General features: G+C 44.3%; 1 long non-coding RNA gene across 1 annotated transcript in view; it reads left to right on the top strand.

Annotated features, from left to right (window-relative positions):
- Positions 1–20,687, top strand: part of LOC140739596 (uncharacterized) — a 59,647-nt gene that overhangs the window by 17,734 nt on the left and 21,226 nt on the right. The window contains exon 2 of the long non-coding RNA XR_012101681.1: positions 15,669–15,813. This is a non-coding gene — a long non-coding RNA (uncharacterized lncRNA). The remainder of the gene's footprint in view (positions 1–15,668; positions 15,814–20,687) is intronic.

Below are 20,687 nucleotides of genomic sequence, written 5' to 3'. Positions count from 1 at the left end.
GCACACTTATATAGAATGTTTATAGAATTGTCCCCAAGTGAGAAAAAAAAAGAATGCCTCATAAAAGAAAGAGATTTTTAATTAAAAAATGACCATGATTGGTCAGAGATTTTAAGTGCAGCTTTAAATAAGGCAAAAGAGTTTTAGTTTCAGGTGTTTCTGTGTTAGAAAGTACACCCTCCATTAGTAGAGGGAAGGGGGCAGGGAAGTGTGCTTCAGAAAGAGAACAAGGCATTTCAGAAGATCCTTGTATGGACTAAAGGGATTTATGTGGGTATATGTCAAAATCATGAATGGGTTTAAGTCAAGAGATTCAGAATTTAAAACTAAGACCTTGGATTCTGCGAGGAGCATAGTGATTGGTAAGCGAGGCTCAGTGCAGAGTTCTAGATGAGCCAGAAGATGATGGTCAAAGTCAAAGCTGAGTTAATGTCATCTGCACAAGTACACATATACACACAGGCACAATAAAAAACTTACTTGTTCCAGCATTCACAGAGCAGAACATAACTAAAACATAAATGAATCAGAATTTTCACAAGAAGGAACATCTTTAGAACAAAAAAACTCAATTTTAATGCAAAGTGATCAAAGTGGTCATACAGTTGCTAAACTATAGTTAGTAGGGTTTTGACGATTGGTTCGAGGAAAGTAGCTGTTCTTGAATGTGTTGGTGTGGGACCTCAGGCATCTTTGCCTCCTGCAGCTTCTGTAACTGGGAGAGGACTAATATAGATAATTCTCTGCAGCATCAGAAACTGCCTTTTGAGTGGCATTTTTTTCCAAAGACTACTTGGAAGTCCAAAGAGATAGGCTCTGGAATTATTCGACCAGCCACCTGTTTTGTTTTGTAACACCTTCCTTTTCCTCTTAATATTTTTTCAACTTGCTGTTTTTCTCTCAGATAATTTCTCTGTGAGTAACTGAAGTGTTTGTGTTAATGTTTAACGTTGGTGCTCAAATGATGAAAATCAAAGAAAAGCTTCTATGTTCCTCTGGCAAACTTCCAATTGAAATTGCTTTTGGGAACACAATTCAAATTAAAATGAGGAGAGGCAGCAGTGGTAAATTTTCGATTCCACACTCCTAGTGGGTTGCTTCACATGCTGGGAAAGTCAATCAAAAATATGAGTGCTTGATTTTGCAAGAAGCTTGTTTGTATAATTGGAAGCAGTATGTCTAATTTTCCGATAGATAGTTCCAGTGGGCAAGGTTCCATGCTGGGTATACAAAGCAAGAAAGTTAACCCTTCCATCCCATTCTAAGATTTCTGACTATATTTCATTTTCCCTTGCCAGAGGTAGCAGGTAAGCTAGCATGTAGTGTACATTTTGCTATGCTTCTTCATGAAGGAAGTGGCTGTTACTGCAAACACATCACTGATACCACTGATGATGGCAGGATTTCAGCTGGCAATGAGGAGGAGTACAGGAGTGAGATAAATCTGCAACAGCAACCTCACACTTGACTTTTGCAAGACCAAGGAATCTGATTGTGGACTTCAGGAAGAGGAAGTTGAGAAAACATACACCAGTCCTAATTGAAGAGTCACTGGTGGAAAGGGTGATTAGCTTCAAGGTCCCAGGCATCAACATCTCAGAGGATCTATCCTGGGCCCTACTCATTGATACAATCAAAAACAGCGGCTCTACTTCATGAGGAGTTTGAGAAGATTTGATATGTCACCAAAGACGCTTGTAAATTTCTACAGATGTACAGTGGGGACCATTATGACTGGTTGTGTCACAACCTAGAGTGGAGGTTCCAATGTGCAGGATTGAAAGAGGCTGCACAAAGTTGTAGTTGTAAGACTCACCCAGTTCTAACTTGGCACAAATCATCCCATCATTGAGGATATCTTCAAGAGGTGGCATCCATCTCTAATGATCCACACCATTTGGGACATGTCCTCTCTTTATCATTGAAATTGGGGAGGAAGGAGCCTGAAGATGCACACTCAATGTTTACACTCAAGATCAGATTCTTCCCCTGTGCCATCAGATTTCTGAACCCATGAACAACTACCTCATTATCCCTCTTTTGCACTATTCATTCATTTTTGCAATATAGTAATTTTTATGTCTTGTTCTGCACTGCGGCCACAAAACACATTTAACAGTGCAGGTCAATGAACTGATAGGTATCTGAACTGAAATATGCCCTGTGATTTTGTGCTTTATATTCTGAGCTTTTTGCTCCTTTATTCGTTGCTGTTCATGAGATTTGTTTTTCTTTTGTGTGTATGTGGGGCGGGGCGGTTTGATGCTTTTTCTTTGAATAGATCTGATGGTTCCTCTTTGTTTCATGGCTGTCTGTGGGGAAGACAGATCTCAGGGTTGTATACTGCATATGTACATTGATAATTAATATACTTTGAATCCTTTGATAAATGATCTGATTCTGATCATTTTATTCATGTCAGCACTGAAATTTGTTGGACCAAAATAGATCGCACACTCATAAAACCCAGTTAAGGTCTGACCAGGAAGTAAATAATTTAATACCTGGTATCCTTGCAGCCAACGTAGCACCTTCATTCAGGTTAAATCAAAGGCCAACAGCTATATAACAATCATGATCCATTTATAAATGCCTCTGGGTTCTCCTGTGCTGCACGAATACTATGGCAGCCATGAGTGCCAAGGGTTAACTCCAAAACTTAAATAAGCTCTGATCGTCATACATAAAATGCTGGCAGAACTCAGCAGGCCAGGCAGCATCTATGGAAAGGAGTACTCTTCCAAGAGTCTGGGGCACCTAGGGGTGACTCAAGGGATAGGAGTACTCTCAATGGATACAATTAAATATTCCCGTTTCTCGTTTCAGCCTCGCTTCAACACAACTGCTTCCAAGGTCAGTATAGTCAACAAAGATGTCTTGATGCGTTTAAATGAACTATTGCTGCTTAAAACTGACGGAAACAACACCGAATGTGGTTGGAAGCGCCCACATAGGATACCACGGAGGAAGTGTGGCTGTAGAGCGGGGTTACAAGTGTGTTTAAGGAAACGGGGTTTTAAACTCCCCATACCGACTATCTTGCTGGCAAACGTGCAGTCTCTGGTGAATAAAATCGATGATTTCAGAGCTAGGGTGCTGAATCAGAGAGACATTAGGACTGCATGTGTCTTTTGTTTCATGGAATCCTGGTTAACCCCTTCCATACCAGATGCAGTGATCCAGTCTGAAAAAATCACTAAGCAACTACCATCAACAGATCACTTGCAATACCAGAGGAAACAACACACCGGACCATTGCTACACCACCATCAAGAATGCCTGCCGTGCTATTCCACGCCCTCACTTCGGGAAGTCTGATCACCTGGCTGTACTTCTACTCCCCGAGTATAGGCAGAGACTGAAGACTACAGCAGCAATAGTGAGGACCAAGAAGGTATGGACAAGGGAGCCTACAGGACTGCTTTGAATCGGTGGGCTGGACTGTATTCAGGGATTCATCTTCGTATCGGGATGAGTATGCTGCAGTTGTTACCAACTTCATTAAAACCTGTGTGCCTACAAAGACTTACTTGTACATTCCCAAACCAAAAGCCATGGATGAACCACGAGGTATGTCATCTGCTGAAGGCTAGCATTCAAGTCTGGTGATCCAGTCCTGTACCAGATTTGTGAGGGCTATTTCAAGGGCGGAGAGACAATTTCGAACAAGGTTGGAGGCGACATCGGAAGCATGGCAACTCTGGCAGGGTCTGCAAGGCACTACTTCCCACAGCGCGAAACCCAATAGCATGAATGGAGTGATGCTTCACTACCAGCTGAACTCGACACCTCTATGCCCGCTTTGAAAGGGAGAATATAATTACAGCTCTGAAGATCGCTGCTGCACCTGATGACCCTGTGATCTCTGTCTCAGAGGCCGATGTTAGGCCGTCTTTAAAGAGAGTGAACCCTCACAAGGCAGAAGGTCCCGAGAGTGTACCTGGTAAAATTCTGAAAACCTGTGCCAACCAACTGGTGGGAGTATTCAAGGACATTTTCAGCATCTCACTGCTAGGAGTGCAAGTTCCCACTTGCTTCAAAAAGGCAACAGTTATACCAGTGCCTAAGAAGAATAATGTGAGCTGCCTTAATGACCATTGGCTGGTAGCACTCACAACTACAGTGATGAAATGCTTTGAGAGGTTGGTCATGACTCGACTGAACTCCTACCTCAGCAAGGACCTGGACCCATTGCAATTTGCATATTGCCAAATAGGTCAGCAGCAGATGCAATCTCCATGGCTCTCCACACGGCTTTAGACCACCTGGAAACACAAACACCTATGATAGGATGTTGTTCATCAACTGTAGCTCAGCATTTAATACCATCATTCCCACAATCCTGATTGAGAAGTTGCAGAATCTGGGCCTCTGTACCTCCCTCTGCAAATGGATCCTCAATTACCTAACCAGAAGACAACAATCTGTGCGAATCGGTGATAACATACCCTCCTCACTGACGATCAACACTGGTGCACCTCAGAGTTGTCTGCTTAGCCCACTGCTCTACTGTCTGTATTCACATGACTGTGTGGCTAGGCATAGCTCAAATACCATCTATAAATTTTCTGACGATACAACCATTGTTGGTAGAATTTCAGAAGGAGATGAGAGGGCATACAGGAGTGAGATATGCCAACTAGTGGAATGGTACCGCAGCAACAACCTGGCACTCAATGTCAATAAGACGAAAGAGCTGATTGTGGACTTTAGGAAGGGTAAGACGAAAGAACACATACCAATCCTCATAGAGGGATCAGAAGTGGAGAGAGTGAGCAGTTTCAAGTTCCTGGGTGTCAAGATCTCTGAGGATCTAACCTGGCCCTAACATATCGATGCAGTTATAAAGAAGGCAAGACAGCGGCTATACTTCATTAGGAGTTTGAAGAGATTTGACATGTCAACAAGTACACTCAAAAGTTTCTATATACTGTGGAGAGCATTCTGACAGGCTGCATCACTGTCTGGTATGGTTCTATTGCGCAGGACCGAAAGAAGCTGCAGAGGATTGTAATAGTCAGCTCATCTTAGGTACTAGCGTACAAAATACCCCGGACATCTTCAGGGAGCAGTGTCTTGGAAAGGCAGCGTCCATTAGTAAAGACCTCCAGCACCCAGGGCATGCCCCTTTCTGTAATTGATCTGCTTATTTATTTATTATTATTATTATTATTATTATTATTATTATTTCTTCTATATTATGTATTGCATTGAACTGCTGCTGCTAAGTTAACAAATTTCACCAACAGTGCAATATAGGAACAAATAATGATTTCTCAAGAAAAGAAATGGAAGTATCTAAGAATGATTGAATTTACTTTTATCATTTGACATTAAAATTCCCAGTTCTCCATCAATGATTAGCATGCATGCAGTGACATTTTAACAGTGAAATTCTTATCAGAAATCCTTTCAGAGTAGAATTCAAAGAAGCACTTTTATTGCAATATGTTAATAATAAATTACAAATATAATTTTTTGCAATCTCTGGCATTTAAGTCAAGTCAAGTCCAGTCAAGTCACTTATTATTGTCATTTTGACCATAACTGCTGGTATGACACAATAAATACTGACACAGTAAATACGAGACAACGTTTTTCAGGACCTTGGTGCTACATGAACAATACAAAAACTACACTGAACTACATAAACCAACACAAAACTACACTAGACTACAGACCTACCCAGGACTGCATAATGTACACAGAACAGTGCAGGCATTGCAATAAATAATAAACATGATAATAGGCACAGCAGAGGGCAGTAGGTTGGTAGTCCGATGGCTTGGGGGAAAATCAGTTACATAAATAAACAGCTGAATGGCAGCGTCCGGGATTCCGTCCATTTCTGTACTCCCGCCGAGTATTTCGTTGCTACAGATGTAGTCCAATTTAATGTCCATTGGACAGTAGAATGGATGGGAGAGCTGGCCGGCTAGGGCTTGCTTTTTTCCTGGCACAGACTCCTGCCCGCTAGCCTCACTTCCACTTCCTCGCACACCGCTTACAACATCCCCACTTCTGGTCACCGGCATCAGGCGACTCCGAGGACTGCAGGCCCGATTCCCTCAGCAAGCCGAGGTCACACAATCTAACCAGCAGATTTTCATGAAGGTTTGTTTTTGGGCGATCTCTGTATAGTAGCAGTATCTGGCAATGGTAGATACTCGCTCTGTTATCTATTGCCCTAAACCCTAATTGTGCCTTAATATTAAATTTAAAAAACTAAGTTAAAGTCGCACCAGATCTGAAAGGCCACTGCTGCTGTGTGCCGCACCGCCTGAACAGGACAACTGCATGATTGTACTATTTTCTGACAAGAATGCATTGAATTTACTGTATTTTCATAAATAAAAATAGATTTAGTTAATACAGTTCAGAAAACTGCATTTGGAGCAGTTTCTGCCCAGTTTCTGTCTGTCACATGTCCAAAATATGCATTTCCTTTGATATAAATAATGCTAATGCCTTAGTGTTCTCCTGACACTTCCGCACTTAAATAACGTTCCTAACTTTCAGCATACATGGATTAGCGACACAGATGTGAAGACTACAATACTTGAGGTGCTTTGACCAGATGTGGGGCAAGAATGATTTCGACCCATTTCTTGATTGGATCAAAACCCTCTTGGTATACAACCTTAGTGTTAACAAACCGTATGGTACTTACTTACCATTCTTCTACTGTGAGTGATACACCATCAATAACTCTCAGAGACGGGAGGTGAACGATAGGCTTTTATTAGCATCAAAACGGAACACGGCATCTCAGAGACTGAGGGGGGGAGCAGTGCCTCCAATCGCCTTTATACAGGGGTCTGTGGGAGGAGCCACAGGAGCAGTCAGCAGAGGGGTGTGTCCAGACAGGTATACATAGTTTACCACATTCACCCCCCCCCTTTGTTTTAAAAGAGAGTCCCCATGGGGCGAAGTTTCTTACAAGTATATTTACAGGTTAAGTCTATCAGGCGGTCAAGTCTGTCACTGCGATCTACGTAGCACCGGTGGTGATTGCACCGGTGACAGTGGTTGTGCTGGCTCCGGCCTGACTTGAGGTGCCAGCCCGTTAGGCGCCAGTAATCCCTCATGCATGTGCGTGGCGCCCGGTATGGGAGTGTCATGAGGATTCTGTGTAGGGCTTGGTGTGCGCGGTGTCTCGTGGGTATATACATCAGAGGGTACGAGGTTCATAGTCACCGTGGAGTGTTCGGGGTAGTGGTCTGCTGCTCCTGCGGGTGCCAGGTCGCGGACGGAGACCGTGTCTTCCTGCCCATCAGGTAAGACCACGTAGACATACTGGGGGTTCGCATGAAGTAGGTGAACCCTCTCGACCACCGTGGAGTATTTATTGCTCCTCGCATGTTTCCAGAGCAGCACTGGCCCTGGGGACGTCAGCCAAGCCGGTAGGGTGGTCCCAGTGGCAGACTTCCTGGGAAAAGAGAATAGGCGCTCTTGAGGGGTGGCATTGGTGGACGTGCATAACAGGGAGCGGATGGAGTGGAGTGCCTCTGGGAGGACCTCCTGCCAGTGAGAGACCGGCAATCCCTTTGACCTAAGAGCTAAGAGTGTGGCCCTCCACACTGTGGCATTCTCCCTCTCCACCTGTCCATTCCCCCAGGGATTATAGCTCGTAGTCCTACTAGTAGCAGTGCCCCTAGCCAGCAGGTACTGGCGCAGCTCGTCACTCATAAACGAGGACCCTCTATCACTGTGGATATAGCAGGGATATCCGAACAGAGTGAAGAGCTGGCGCAGGGCTTTTATGATGGACGTGACAGTGATATCGGGGCAGGGGATGGCAAAGGGGAACCGCGAGTACTCATCGATTATGTTGAGAAGGTAGATATTGCAGTCGGTGGAGGGAAGGGGGCCCTTAAAGTCGACACTCAAAGGGGCGGGTGGCCTTAATAAGTTGTGCCTTTTCAGGACGGTAGAAGTGTGGTTTGCACTCAGCGCAGACTTGGCAGTCCCTGGTCATTGACCTGATTTCCTCAAGTGAGTAAGGCAGGTTCCAGGCTTTCATGAAATGGTAAAGTTGGGTGACCCCCGGGTGGCAAAGATGTGCATGGAGGGCGTATAGCCAGTCGAGCTGCGCGCTGGCACACACTCCCCGTGATAGGGCATCAGGGGGCTCATTGAACCTTCCAGGCGGGTACTGGATGTCATAGTTGTAGGTGGAGAGTTCTATACTCCACCTCAAAATTTTATCATTTTTGATTTTGCCCCGCTGTTGGTTGCTGAACATGAACGCAACTGAGCGCTGGTCGGTCAGCAAGGTGAACCTTTTGCCAGCGAGATAGTGCCTCCAGTGCCTAATAGCTTCCACTATGGCCTGGGCTTCTTTCTCCACTGCGGAGTGCTGAATTTCAGGGCCCTGAAGGGTACGAGAGAAGAATGCTACTGGCCTTCCTGCCTGATTGAGAGTAGCAGCCAGTGCGAAGTCGGAGGCGTCACTCTCTACTTGGAAGGGAATGGTCTTGTCCACCGCATGCATCATTGCTTTGGCAATGTCTCCTTTAATGCGGCTGAAGGCCGCGCGGGCCTCAACTGAGAGGGGAAATGCGGTGGACTTGACCAGAGGGCGGGCCTTGTCTGCGTAGTGAGGGACCCATTGGGCGTAATAGGAAAAGAAGCCCAGGCACCGTTTGAGGGCTCTGAGGGTGGTGGGAAGAGGGAGTTCCAACAGGGGGCACATACGGTCGGGGTCAGGGCCAATGACCCCGTTCTCCACGACATACCCAAGGATAGCAAGTTGGGTGGTTCCAAACACACACTTGTCCCTGTTATAGGTAAGGTTAAGAGCTTTAGCTGCTTGGAAAAATCATTGGTGGTTGGTGTTGTGATCCTGCCAGTCGTGACCACAGATGGTGATGTTATCCAGATATGGGAATGTAGCCTTCAGTTGGCACTGGTCCACCATCTTGTACTGAGCTATCTGATTGACCATATCTGCAATGCGGGGTAGGGGGTACGCGTCAAGCTGCGTGAACCTATTGGTAGTCTGGCTATTGTCCACGACCATCCTATTTTTCTGCCCGGTCCGAACAATGACCACCTGGGCCCTCCAAGGATTTGTGCTTGGCTCAATGATCCCCTCCCCGAGCAGCCGCTGCACCTCTGACTGAATGAAGGCCCTGTCCCCTGCGCTGTACCTCCCGCTTTTAGTTGCCACAGGTTTACAGTCAGGGGTCAGGTTGGCGAACAGCGGTGGGGGAGGGATCTTGAGGGTGGAGAGGCTGCAAGTGGTGTCAGTAGCACAGCTGTCGGCATGGTGCTGGGTGGGATGTGTGGGTCGGTTTGTGTGTGTGTGGTCAGTAGCGGGGTATATGACAAAGTCCCACAAAACTGAGGATTTCTGACAGTGATTGGTGGGAGGGGCCCGTCATACTCCATTGTCACACTTTTCAGGTGGTTCTGGAAGTTGAGCCCCAATAGCACAGGGGCACACAGTTGAGGCATGACCAATAATGCAAAGTTCCGATATTCTGTGCCCTGCACCACCAATGTCGCTACACAACCTCCCCGGATGTCTGTGGAATGTGACCCAGAAGCCATGGTGACTCTCTGGCTTACCGGCTGTGTCACGAGTCCACAGCATTGCACTGTGTCCGGGTCAATAAAACTCTCAGTGCTGCCCGTGTCAAACAGGCAGCTAGTCCTGTGCCCCTCCACCTGGATGTCCATCATTGACCTTGCCAGCTGGTGTGGAGCGCTTTGGTTGAGGATCACGGAGGCCAGAGTTGAATCACTGTCTTGGTGCCCGGTAAGTACCCGTGGGTCGGAGGCGGTGTGAGGTGGTGCCGACAAAGATGGCCGCCCGCATGCCTTGCACGTGGCGGCGACCAAGATGGCTACCCCCATGCCTCGCACGCGGCGCTGCTCGACCCCGCTCGTGGTTTGGACTTACAGGCCTTGGCGAAGTGGCCCTTCTTTCCGCAGCTGGAGCAGGTAGCTTCTCGGGCCGGGCAGCGTTTTCGGGGGTGCTTTTCGAGTCCGCAAAATTAACACTGCACGGACTTGCAACTGGCAGCAGCCATGGTCGATACACCGGCGGGTTGCGGGAACGTCACAGACTCGCGACTGGCAGCAGCCAAGGTTGATTCGCCGGCGGGTTGCGGGGTCTGCAGCGTCCACGGGGCCGGTGGGAGATCGCGCGCCTGGACAGCGTCAGCATTGTGCAGAGTGGCCTCCAGCATGTTGGCTAGCTTGATTGCCAAATGTAAGGTAAGATTGGCGTGTTTCAGCAGCCGCTGGCGCACGTACACTGACCTGATCCCCGTAACGAAGGCGTCACTTACCAGCAGCTCCGCATGCTGTTCCGCTGTCAGTCCCCTGCAGTCGCAGGCCCGCACGAGTGTCTGTAGGGCCCGGACAAACTCAGCGCTCGACTCTCCGGCCCATTGCCACCGTGTTGCTAAGCGATGTCTTGTGTAGACGGTGTTCACCGGCCACCGGTATTGTCTTTTGAGGGCATCCATTGCACCCTGGTAGTCCGTTTGGTCTCTGATCATGGAGCAGACCCTTGCAATGTCTCTGGAGAGGAGAACTCTGCACATCGTGGCAGGATCGGTCACATGAATCTCCTCCAGGTACGATTTGAAGCATGCTAGCCAGAGTTCGAAAGTGTCGCTGGCTTCCTGGGATTGAGGGTCGAGATCCAATCTGTCTGGTCGTAAAATGCTCTCCATGTTTTAAAATTGCTGCTAATAAAATTGATGCATCATCAATAACTCTCGGAGACGGGAGATGAACGATAGGCTTTCATTAGCAGCAAAAGGGAGCACAGCATCTCGGAGACTGAGGGAGGGGCAGTGCCTCCAATTGCCTTTATACAGGGGTCTGTAGGAGGAGCCACAGAAGCAGTCAGCAGAGGGGCGTGTCCAGACAGGTGTACATAGTTTACCACTGTGAGACTAGCTGTGAGTGACACATGCTCTGCATTTTACTCGCTCCTCTTCAAACAAGCGTTTGGAGCTGTCCAATCTGAGAATCTCATCATGAGGGAATTCATTTCTTCCCTTTACATATTTTAGAATCACAGTTTTTGAGTCATCCTGGGTGATGTGGTAATTATGCACAGAACAAGTTTCTCTCCATATTTCTATTCACATATGCACTTTGTACAAATCTAACATAGGACGCATCCAAAAAATTAATTCCTTTTGCATGACACGCATTATAAATAATTGCTTGAGCCAGTAGTATGCAATTTCATTTCTCTGCTTCCCCTCACTTCAGTCTCCTACATGTTCCATGAAGACTAAGGTTTATAGACCAGATAAATAAAAACAAAAACTGAACTTTAATTCACTAACAGTTAACTGACTTTCAGATTTTAATTTAGAGCACAGCCTGCTGATGGAACAATATAGCCAACACAAGCTGTGGTTTACCATGTCCATTCTTTTTTGGGAACCTCTCATGTTTTCAAGTTTATTTGTAGTTCATTTTGTGCCAGACTTGTGGAATCAATTTATCATCTTTTGAGAATTAATTCCACATAAATAGGAACTCATAGTGTATGCCAGGATCCCCACTTTCCTCAATTTATGCAATATAAAGATATTTCTAATGCCTGAACTTTTTCAGAATCAGAGTCACGTTTTTTACCTCTGATATTTGTGGTGAAATTTGTTTGTTTTGTGCCAGCAGCATATGGTAAGACTTAAAGTTACTATAGTACAAAATAAATAAAGAGCGTAAAAAATGAAATAATGAGTGATGTTCATGGATTGTCCAGTAATATGGTGATGGAGGGGAAGAATCTGATTCTGAATCATTTAGTGTTACACCTTAAGTTCCTGTACCTCCCCCCATGGTAGTAACGAGAAAAGGGCATGTCATTGGTGAACCATGCCACTTTCGTGAGGCACTGTCTCTTGCAAATGTCCTTGATGTTGGGAAGGGTTGTACCCTTGATGAAGTTGGTCAAGTCTACAAGTAGATTTGGCATGTCACCAAAACCTCTTGCAGATTTCTGTAGACGTATGGTGAAGTGCATTCTATCCGGTGTGTAGCCTCCTATGCACAGGATTGAAAGAGGCTACAGAGGCTACACACCAGATCGAATGCACTTCACCATACAGCTACAGAAATCTGCAAGAGGTTTTGGTGACATGCCAAATCTCCTCAAACTTTTAATGAAGCACAGCCACTGGTGTGCCTTCTTCAAGATTACATCAATGTTTGGGCTCAGGATAGTTCCTCCAAAATGTTAACCCCTCCCACACACCGGGACTTGAAGCTGTTCACTCTTTACACCACTGACCCCTCAATCAGGACTGGTGCGATTTTTTCTGACTTCTCCTTCCTATAGTTCACAATCAATTCCTTGGTTTTGCTGATGTGAATGGGAAGTTGTTGTGACGCCATTCAGCCAGTCAATCTATCTCAGTCCTTGTCGCCATCTGAGATTTTATCAACAACACTGGTGACATCTGCAAATCTGTAGACGGCATTTGATTTGGAAGTATTCACAGAGACCTGAGTGTAGAGTGAATAGAGCAGAGGGCTAAGCATACATACTTGTGATGCACCTACGAGAAAGTCTGCAGATGCTGGAAATTCAAGCAACGCACACAAAATGCTGGTGGAACACAGCAGGCCAGGCAGCATCTATAGGGAGAAGTACGTGACTGTACTTCTCCCTATAGATGCTGCCTGGCCTGCTGCGTCCCACCAGCATTTTGTGTATGTTGTTTGCGGTGCACCTATGTTGGTCGTCAGCGAGGCGGGGATATTATTTCTGATCAACGCTAATTGTATGCTCTAATAAGGAAGCTGAGGATCCAGTTACAGAGGGAAGTACAAAGGCCCAGGTTTTGTAGCTTGTCGATTAGTACTGAGGGGCTGATAATGTTGAGTTCCAGCTTCTATTGATAAACAGTGGCCTAACATATCTTTTGTGGTTATCTTGGTGCTCCAAAGCCGAGTGAGAGCCAGTGAGATTGCATACCCTTAAATATCCCACCTTTCACCCTTAATCAACTGCCCCTTAAAGATCTCCCTTCCTTCTTCTCTGCTTCAAGGAATGAAGTCTTAACATATTCAATTTTTCCCTATAACTCAGGCCCTGAAGCCCCAGCGATGTCTTTGTAAATTTCCTCTGCACTCTTTCAAGTTTATTGATATATTTCCTGTTGGCAGGTAATCAGAACTGCACACAATATTCCAAATTTGGCCTCACTCTTATATAACTTCAACATAATATCCTAGTTCCTGATTCCTTACTTTGTGCTCTGATTTATGAAGGTCAATGTAACAATAGCGCTCTTAACGATTGTATCTATGTACCTGTGTTGCCGCTTTCAAGGAATTATGGACTTGTACTCCTAGACCCCTTTGTTCTACTACACTCCTCAGTACCCTATTATTTACTGTTTAAGTCCATCCCTAGTTTGTCTTCCCAAAGTGCAACACCTCACACTTGTCTGCACCAAATTTCATCTGCCTCTTTCAGCCGATTTTCCCAGCTGGTCCAGATCACACTGTAATCTTTGACAGCCTTTCTCGCAGTCCACTATGCTCTCAATCTTAGTGTCACCTGAAAATTTATTGCTCCAGTTTACCACATTATCATCTGAATCATTAATATAGATCAGTGGTTCCAAAGTGGTCGATATTGCCCACTTGGGGATGGTGGCAGTTTCTAAGGGGGCAATAAAGATAAAGGCAATGGTGGAAGCTCTCAGTAGAAAGGGGGAAGCTAGCAATTACAGGCTTAATTTTGGAAATAATTTACTTATTATAAGCATTTGATCCTCAGTGCCTAATAATTGACTACTATGTTTGTGTAATCACTTCATTTCTTGCTAATTCACCATCCTCTTAGACTTTACTCAAAGGGCTTTATAGTTGTTGAAAAGCAAAGTGACACTTCTGTATTTAAACACAAAGTACACTGCAGATGCTGTGGTCAAATCAAGACATACAAAAAAGCTGGATGAACTCAGCAGGTCGGGCAGCATCCGTTGAAAGAAGCAGTCAACATTTTGGGTCGAGACTCAAGTCCTGACGAAGGGTCTCGACATGAAACGTTGACTGCTTCTTTCAACGGATGCTGCCCGACCTGCTGAGTTCATCCAGCTTTTTTCTACTTCTGTGTTTGGCATGTCATGAAAAATTTGCACTGAAGAAACCATGTTATTTCTGAGTCATTATTGCTGTTCACTGCTGTAGTACGGTTTTAGCTAGTATGATACAGTTCAGAATCTGCCCTTTTAGATGGTCTTGACAGCATTACTCTAGCCACAGCTCAGCCAAGATAACACTGCTCCACTTTATGTACCTTCAGGAGAAAGTCAGGTTTTGCCTGAACTATGATATGTTATAACTTTCCCCTTTATTGAAAGCACTGCTTGAAGTTGAACTTCAACACTAGCTGATTGACCATGGTTGTTTATCCATAATGAAGCAGACCAAATGAAAAAGATGTGTAGACTGCATTGTCTGGAGTGTGTGAAATATGGATTCACACCAGCAACAGCAGCCAAAGAGTCTGTTGTGTGGAAAAAGTTATTTTTCAAATGATGCAATGAAACTGTCCAAGCTTCCTGAAAATTTGAAAAGAATGCACTCTGACAGAGCAAACAAGAACTTGGCTTATCTTCAGTCACTTCGTTGCAACTTCCAGAAACAGAAAGCACTTCAAAACATGTTTACCAGCACTTCACAACAAAGCAGCAGTGGGTTGTGTGCTTCATGCAACATTTCATGCTCTTTGCTACATCTGGAAAGCCCCATACAATAGAAGAAGAACTGTTCTGTTATGTTTTAACATGGGCTTTGTATCTATTTTCTTTCTTGTGAAAGCTGTTTAAGTGTCTATCCATGGCCTCCTCTATTGTCAAAATGAATCCAAACTCAGGTTGGAGGAACAACACCTTATATACCGGCTGGGTAGCCTCCAACCTGATGGCATGAACATTGACTTCTCTAACTTCCATTAATGCCCCTCCTCCCCTTCTTACCCCATCCCTGACATATTTAGTTGTTTGCCTGATCTCCATCTCCCTCTGGTGCTCCCCCCCTCCTTTCTTTCTCCTGAGGCCTCCCGTCCCATGATCCTTTCCCTTCTCCAGCTCTGTATCACTTTCGCCAGTCACCTTTCCAGCTCTTAGCTTCATCCCACCCCCTCCGGTCTACTCCTATCATTTCGCATTTCCCCCTCCCCCCACTACTTTCAAATCTCTTACTATCTTTCCTTTCGGTTAGTCCTGACGAAGGGTCTCGGCCCGAAACATCGACATCGCTTCTCCCTATAGATGCTGCCTGGCCTGCTGTGTTCCACCAGCATTTTGTGTGTGTTGTTGTTAATTTATGTTTATGTTCTTATTGTGAATGCTACTTATCTGATGCTATGTGCTTATGATGCTGCTGTAAGTTTTTCACTGGACCTGTGCATACCTGTGCTTGTACATTTGACAATGCAGTTCAAATGGAGTTCAAATTGGACACGAAGGTTGGCATGGGCCCAATGGGCTGAAGGGCCTGATTCCACACTGTAATAGCTCTATGCCTCTAAGTGACCATACTTATCCAAGTGGGAGCTCAGTTGTCTTTCTAATGGAATAATGTTATGGATATTCAGCTTTCAAAGTTTGAACTAAATTTATTATCAAAGTGTGTATATGTGACTGTATACTACCTTGAGATGCATTTTCTTGCAGGCGTTTACAGGAAATAAAGAAATGCAATAGAATTTATGGAAAACTACAGACTCACAAAGAGATTACGAACAACCAATGTGGAAAAGAAGACAAAATGGGCAAGTAAAGACAGACTCGGAGTATGATTTGAAAAGAATCCATGAAAGTGAGTCTGTAGGTTGTAGATGTAGTTCAGAATTGTGGTGAATGAAGTTGGTTCAGGAGGCTGATGGTTATAGGGTAATAACTATTCCTGAACCTGGTGGTGGAGGACCTAAGGCCTCTGTGCCTTCTGCCTGATGGAAGCAGCATCAAGGCAGAAGAAAAGCATGGCTTGGATGGTGGGGATCTTTGACGATCGATGCTGCTTCCTTCTGACAGCACTCCACGTAAATGTACTCAATGGTGGGGAGTTTTATAATTCCATGAAATCGTAAAATGTGGACAGTGGAAGACCACCCTGAGGTCATTTTTGGGTGCTTATTGCTCATGCAGTATTTCCAAAGGATTATCACTTTACCTTGCTGCTGACACTGGAACTTGCCTCTGTACAAACAGTTTGATGAATTTCACCAATGCCATAAAAATGACAACACTTCTAAAAGTAATTCTTTGGTTATAATGGTTAAAAATGGCAGATCTAAAAGGCATAATATGAATTTAACTCTTTCTTTCTAATCCTGATTACTTTAGCTCAATAGACAACATCACTGTTGTGGGCAGAATCAGACAGTGATGAGGAGGCATTCATGAGTGAGGTAGATTGGTTGGTTCAGTGATCAATTAAGGGTGAAGAGCTTTATGTTCCTGGATGTCAACATCTCAAAGGTTCTGTCCTAGGTCCAACATACACTCAGTGGCCACTTTATTAGGTACAACTATACAACTGCTCATTAATGCAAATATCTAATCAGCCAGTCATGTGTTAGCAACTTAATGAATAAAAGCACACCGACATGGACAAGAGCAATATTCCTTCTTTTTTATTTGTAATATGCACAACATGAATTTTTAGAATGAAAATGGTGTCAGTGTTCAGCAGGCCAGCAATTTAGTCACAGTGAGCTACTGAATTCCATTCTGTGTTTATTGTTACAATTCATAACAGTGTTGTAACTTGAAGCACTAATAATGTACTATAAATCCATTGAGGGTCTAAAATGTTTCAAAGTTAAGGTCATGGTACATTTATTTTTTTAGAAAGTTTATGGTTTCTATTAATTAACATAATTAACCACATGATATTTCACAGCTATATTAACATAAATCTCAAAATTATGTTAGCATAATTTCAAAATTTTATTAACATCATATAAAAGAAAATCCAGCTGTGCATCAACAATGGCTATGTGCGTAGGAGCACTTCAGTTACTGCATGGCTGCGCTCTCGTGTTAGAGGGAACAGTGGTCAAGAGGTTCAGTTATGTTCAGACCAGACAGCAGAATGGGGAAGAAATGTGATTTAAGTGACTTTGACCTTGGAATGATTGTTGGTGTCTGATGGGGTGGTCTGAGTATCTCAGAAACTGCTGTCCTCTTTGGATTTTCACACACAACAGTCTAGAGTTTACAGAGAGTAAGTGAGAGAAGCAAAAAACATCCTGTGAGCAGCAGTTCTGTCGGCGACAATGCCTCGTTAATGAAAGAGGTCAGGGGAGGATAACTAGATGGGCTTAAGCAGACAAAAAGAGAACAGTAACTTAAATAACCACACTTTGCAACAGTGGTGTGCAGAATGCACAACACGTCAAACATGCAGTGGATGGGCTGCAGCAGCAGAAGTCTGCGAACAGGAGGTGCCTGATAAAGTGGCTGCTGAGTGAATGGATGCAAGTATGAAGTAGGCACACCAGCAGCTAGGAGTTTGAGGAGAATTTGGTATATCATCAAAGACTCCTGCAAATTTCTACAGAGGTAAGGTGGACAGTATTCTGACTGTTTGCATCTCAGCCTGGTATGGAGATTACAACGTGCAGGATTGAAAAAAAAACTGCAGAATGTTGTAGAATCAGCCAGCTCCATCAAGGTTATGATGTTCCCCATCATCTAGAACATCTTCAAGGTTCAGTTCCATAAGAAGGCTGCATCCATCACTAAGGACCCTCAACATCTAGGACATGGCTGCTTCTCATTACTATTATCAGGAAGGAAGTACAGGAGCCTAAAGACCCACAGTCAATGATTCAGAAACAGCTTCTTCCCCTCCACAATCAGAATTCTGAATGGTCCACGGACCCATGAATACTAATTCACTATTCCACTTTTGCTCTTTTTTCATTCACACATTTATTTCGTATCTGTGTATTTATTTATTTGTTAGTTGTTATTTATTTATTTATTGTAACATACTATTTTTATGCATTGCCCTGCACTGCTGCTGCTAAACAGCAAATTTCCTGGCAAATGTCGGTAATAATAAACCTGACTTTTATTCCGATTCCGAAGTTGCTCCAGAAACCCACACCGCCACAGAGAGAACATTATAAATTCCTCATAGGCAACGGCAGGAATTGAACTCTGATTGCTGATCGCTGGCACTGTAAATCATTATACTACCATGCCTCCCAAATATTGTTGTTGCTGGATCAATATTCAGCATTCACAGCCAACAGTGAAGTCATTTCACGAAAAGGGCTGAATAAGGTACAGAGATGTAGGAGTATGGTGGAATATTGGATCTTCAGGATGAGATGTGACTTGACTTGACAGAGGTGTGTTAGATGATAAGAAGCATAGATAAAGTGGACAGTCAGCACCATTTTCCCAGGGCAGAATGGCTGATAAGAGGGGGCATAATTTTAATGTGATTGGAGGAAAGTATAGGGGAGATGTCGGGGTAGATTTTTTTCACAAAGCATGATGAGTGCAAGGAACACTCTACCAAGGGTGGTGGAAGAGGCAGATATATTAGGGGTATTTAAGAGACTCTTAAATAGACACATAGATGACAGAAAAAGGGAGGAATATGTGGGAGGGGAGGGTTAGAGTTATGCTGAAGGAGGTTAAAGACAATTTCACTGTGCTGATGACAGAATTGCATTGCATTCGTTGTTCCTAAATCCCAGTATCTTCACGGGGGATGCTATGTTCGGATTTTGTAATTACCTTATCATATTAATATAAACACTCTGTACTATAGATGGGCATAAGAGATTCTGCAGATGCTGGAAATCCTGAGCAACATGCACAAAATGCTGGTGGAACTCAGAGTTCAAAGATTTCAAAGTAAATTTATTATCAAAGTACATATATGTCACCTTGACATTCATTTTCTCAAGGCGTTCACAGTGGAACAAAAAATACAACAGAATCAATGAAAAACCATAAGACCATAAGATATAGGAACAGAAGTAGGCCATTCAGCCCATCGAGTCTGCCATTCAATCATGGGCTGATCCAATTCTTCCAGTCATCCCCACTCCCCTGCCTTCTCCTCATACCCTTTGATGCCCTGGCTACTCAAGAACCTATCTCAAGAACCATTGGGTGCCTTAAATGCACCCAATGACTTGGCCTCCACAGCCGCTCATGGCAACAAACTCCACAGATTTACTACCCTCTGACTAAAGTAATTTCTCTGCATCTCTGTTCTAAAAGAATGCCCCTCAATCCTGAAGTTGTGCTCTCTTGTCCTAGAATCCCCTACCATGGGAAATAACTTTGCTGTATCTAATCTGTTCAGGCCTTTTAACATTTGAAATGTTTCTATGAGATCCCTCTTCATTCTCCTGAACTCTAGGGATTACAGCCCAAGAGCTGCCAGATGCTCCTCATACGGTAACCCTTTCATTCCTGGAAACATTCTTGTAAATCTTCTCCAAACTCTCTCCAATGTCAGTATATCCTTTCTAAAATAAGGAACCCAAAACTGCACACAATACTCCAAGTGTGGTCTCACGAGTGCCTTATAGAGCCTCAACATCACATCCCTGCTCTTATATTCTATACCTCTAGAAATGAATGCCAATATTGCATTTGTCTTCTTCACCACCAACTCAACCTAGAATTTAACCTTCAGGGTATCCTGCATAAGGACTCCCAAGTCCCTTTGCATCTCTGCATTTTGAATTCTCTCCCCATCTTAATAGTCTGCCCATTTATTTCTTCCATCAAAGTGCATGACCATACACTTTCCAACATTGTATTTCATTTGCAACTTCTTTGCCCATTCTCCTAAACTATCTAAATCTCTCTGTAGGCTCTCTGTTTCCTCAACACTACCAGTCCTCCACCTATCTTTGTATCATCGGCAAATTTAGCCACAAATCCATTAATCTCATAGTCCAAATCATTGACATACATTGTCAAAAGCAGTGGTCCCAACACCGACCCCTGTGGAACTCCACTGGTAACCAGCAGCCAACCAGAATAGGATCCCTTTATTCCCACTCTCTGTTTTCTGCCGACCAGCCAATGCTCCACCCATGCTAATAACTTCCCTGTAATTCCATGGGCTCTTATCTTGCTAAGCAGCTTCACGTGCAGTCAAAGGCCTTCTGAAAATCGAAGTACACCAAATCAACCAATGCTCCACCCATGCTGGTAACTTGTAATTCCATGGGCTCTTATCTTGCTAAGCAGCCTCCTGTGCAGCACTTTGTCAAAGGTCTTCTGAAAATCCGAGTACACCACATCCATGGCATCTCCTTTGTCTACCCTGCTCGTAATTTCATCAGAAAATAGCAGTAGGTTAGTCAGGCAGGAATTTCCTTTCAGGAAACCATGCTGGCTTTGGCTTGTCTTGTCATGTGCCTCCAGGTACTCCGTAATCTCATCCCTAACTATCGATTCCAACAACTTCCAACAACTACTGATGTCAGACTAACAGGTCTATAGTTTCCTTTCTGATTCCTCCCACCCTTCTTAAATAGCGGAGTAACATTTACAATTTTCCAGTCATCCGGTACAATACCAGAATCTATCGATTCTTGAAAGATCATTGTTAATGCCTCCGCACTCTCTCCAGCTACTTCCTTCAGTACCCAAGGGTGCATTCCATCAGGTCCAGGAGATTTATCCATCCTCAGACCATTAAGCTTC

Source organism: Hemitrygon akajei, chromosome 15 (assembly GCF_048418815.1).
Source record: "Hemitrygon akajei chromosome 15, sHemAka1.3, whole genome shotgun sequence".
In the NCBI taxonomy this organism is placed as follows: Eukaryota; Metazoa; Chordata; class Chondrichthyes; order Myliobatiformes; family Dasyatidae; genus Hemitrygon; species Hemitrygon akajei.
The sequence above is the reverse complement of the archived record's forward strand: the minus strand, read 5'-3'. Positions and strand labels throughout refer to the sequence as shown.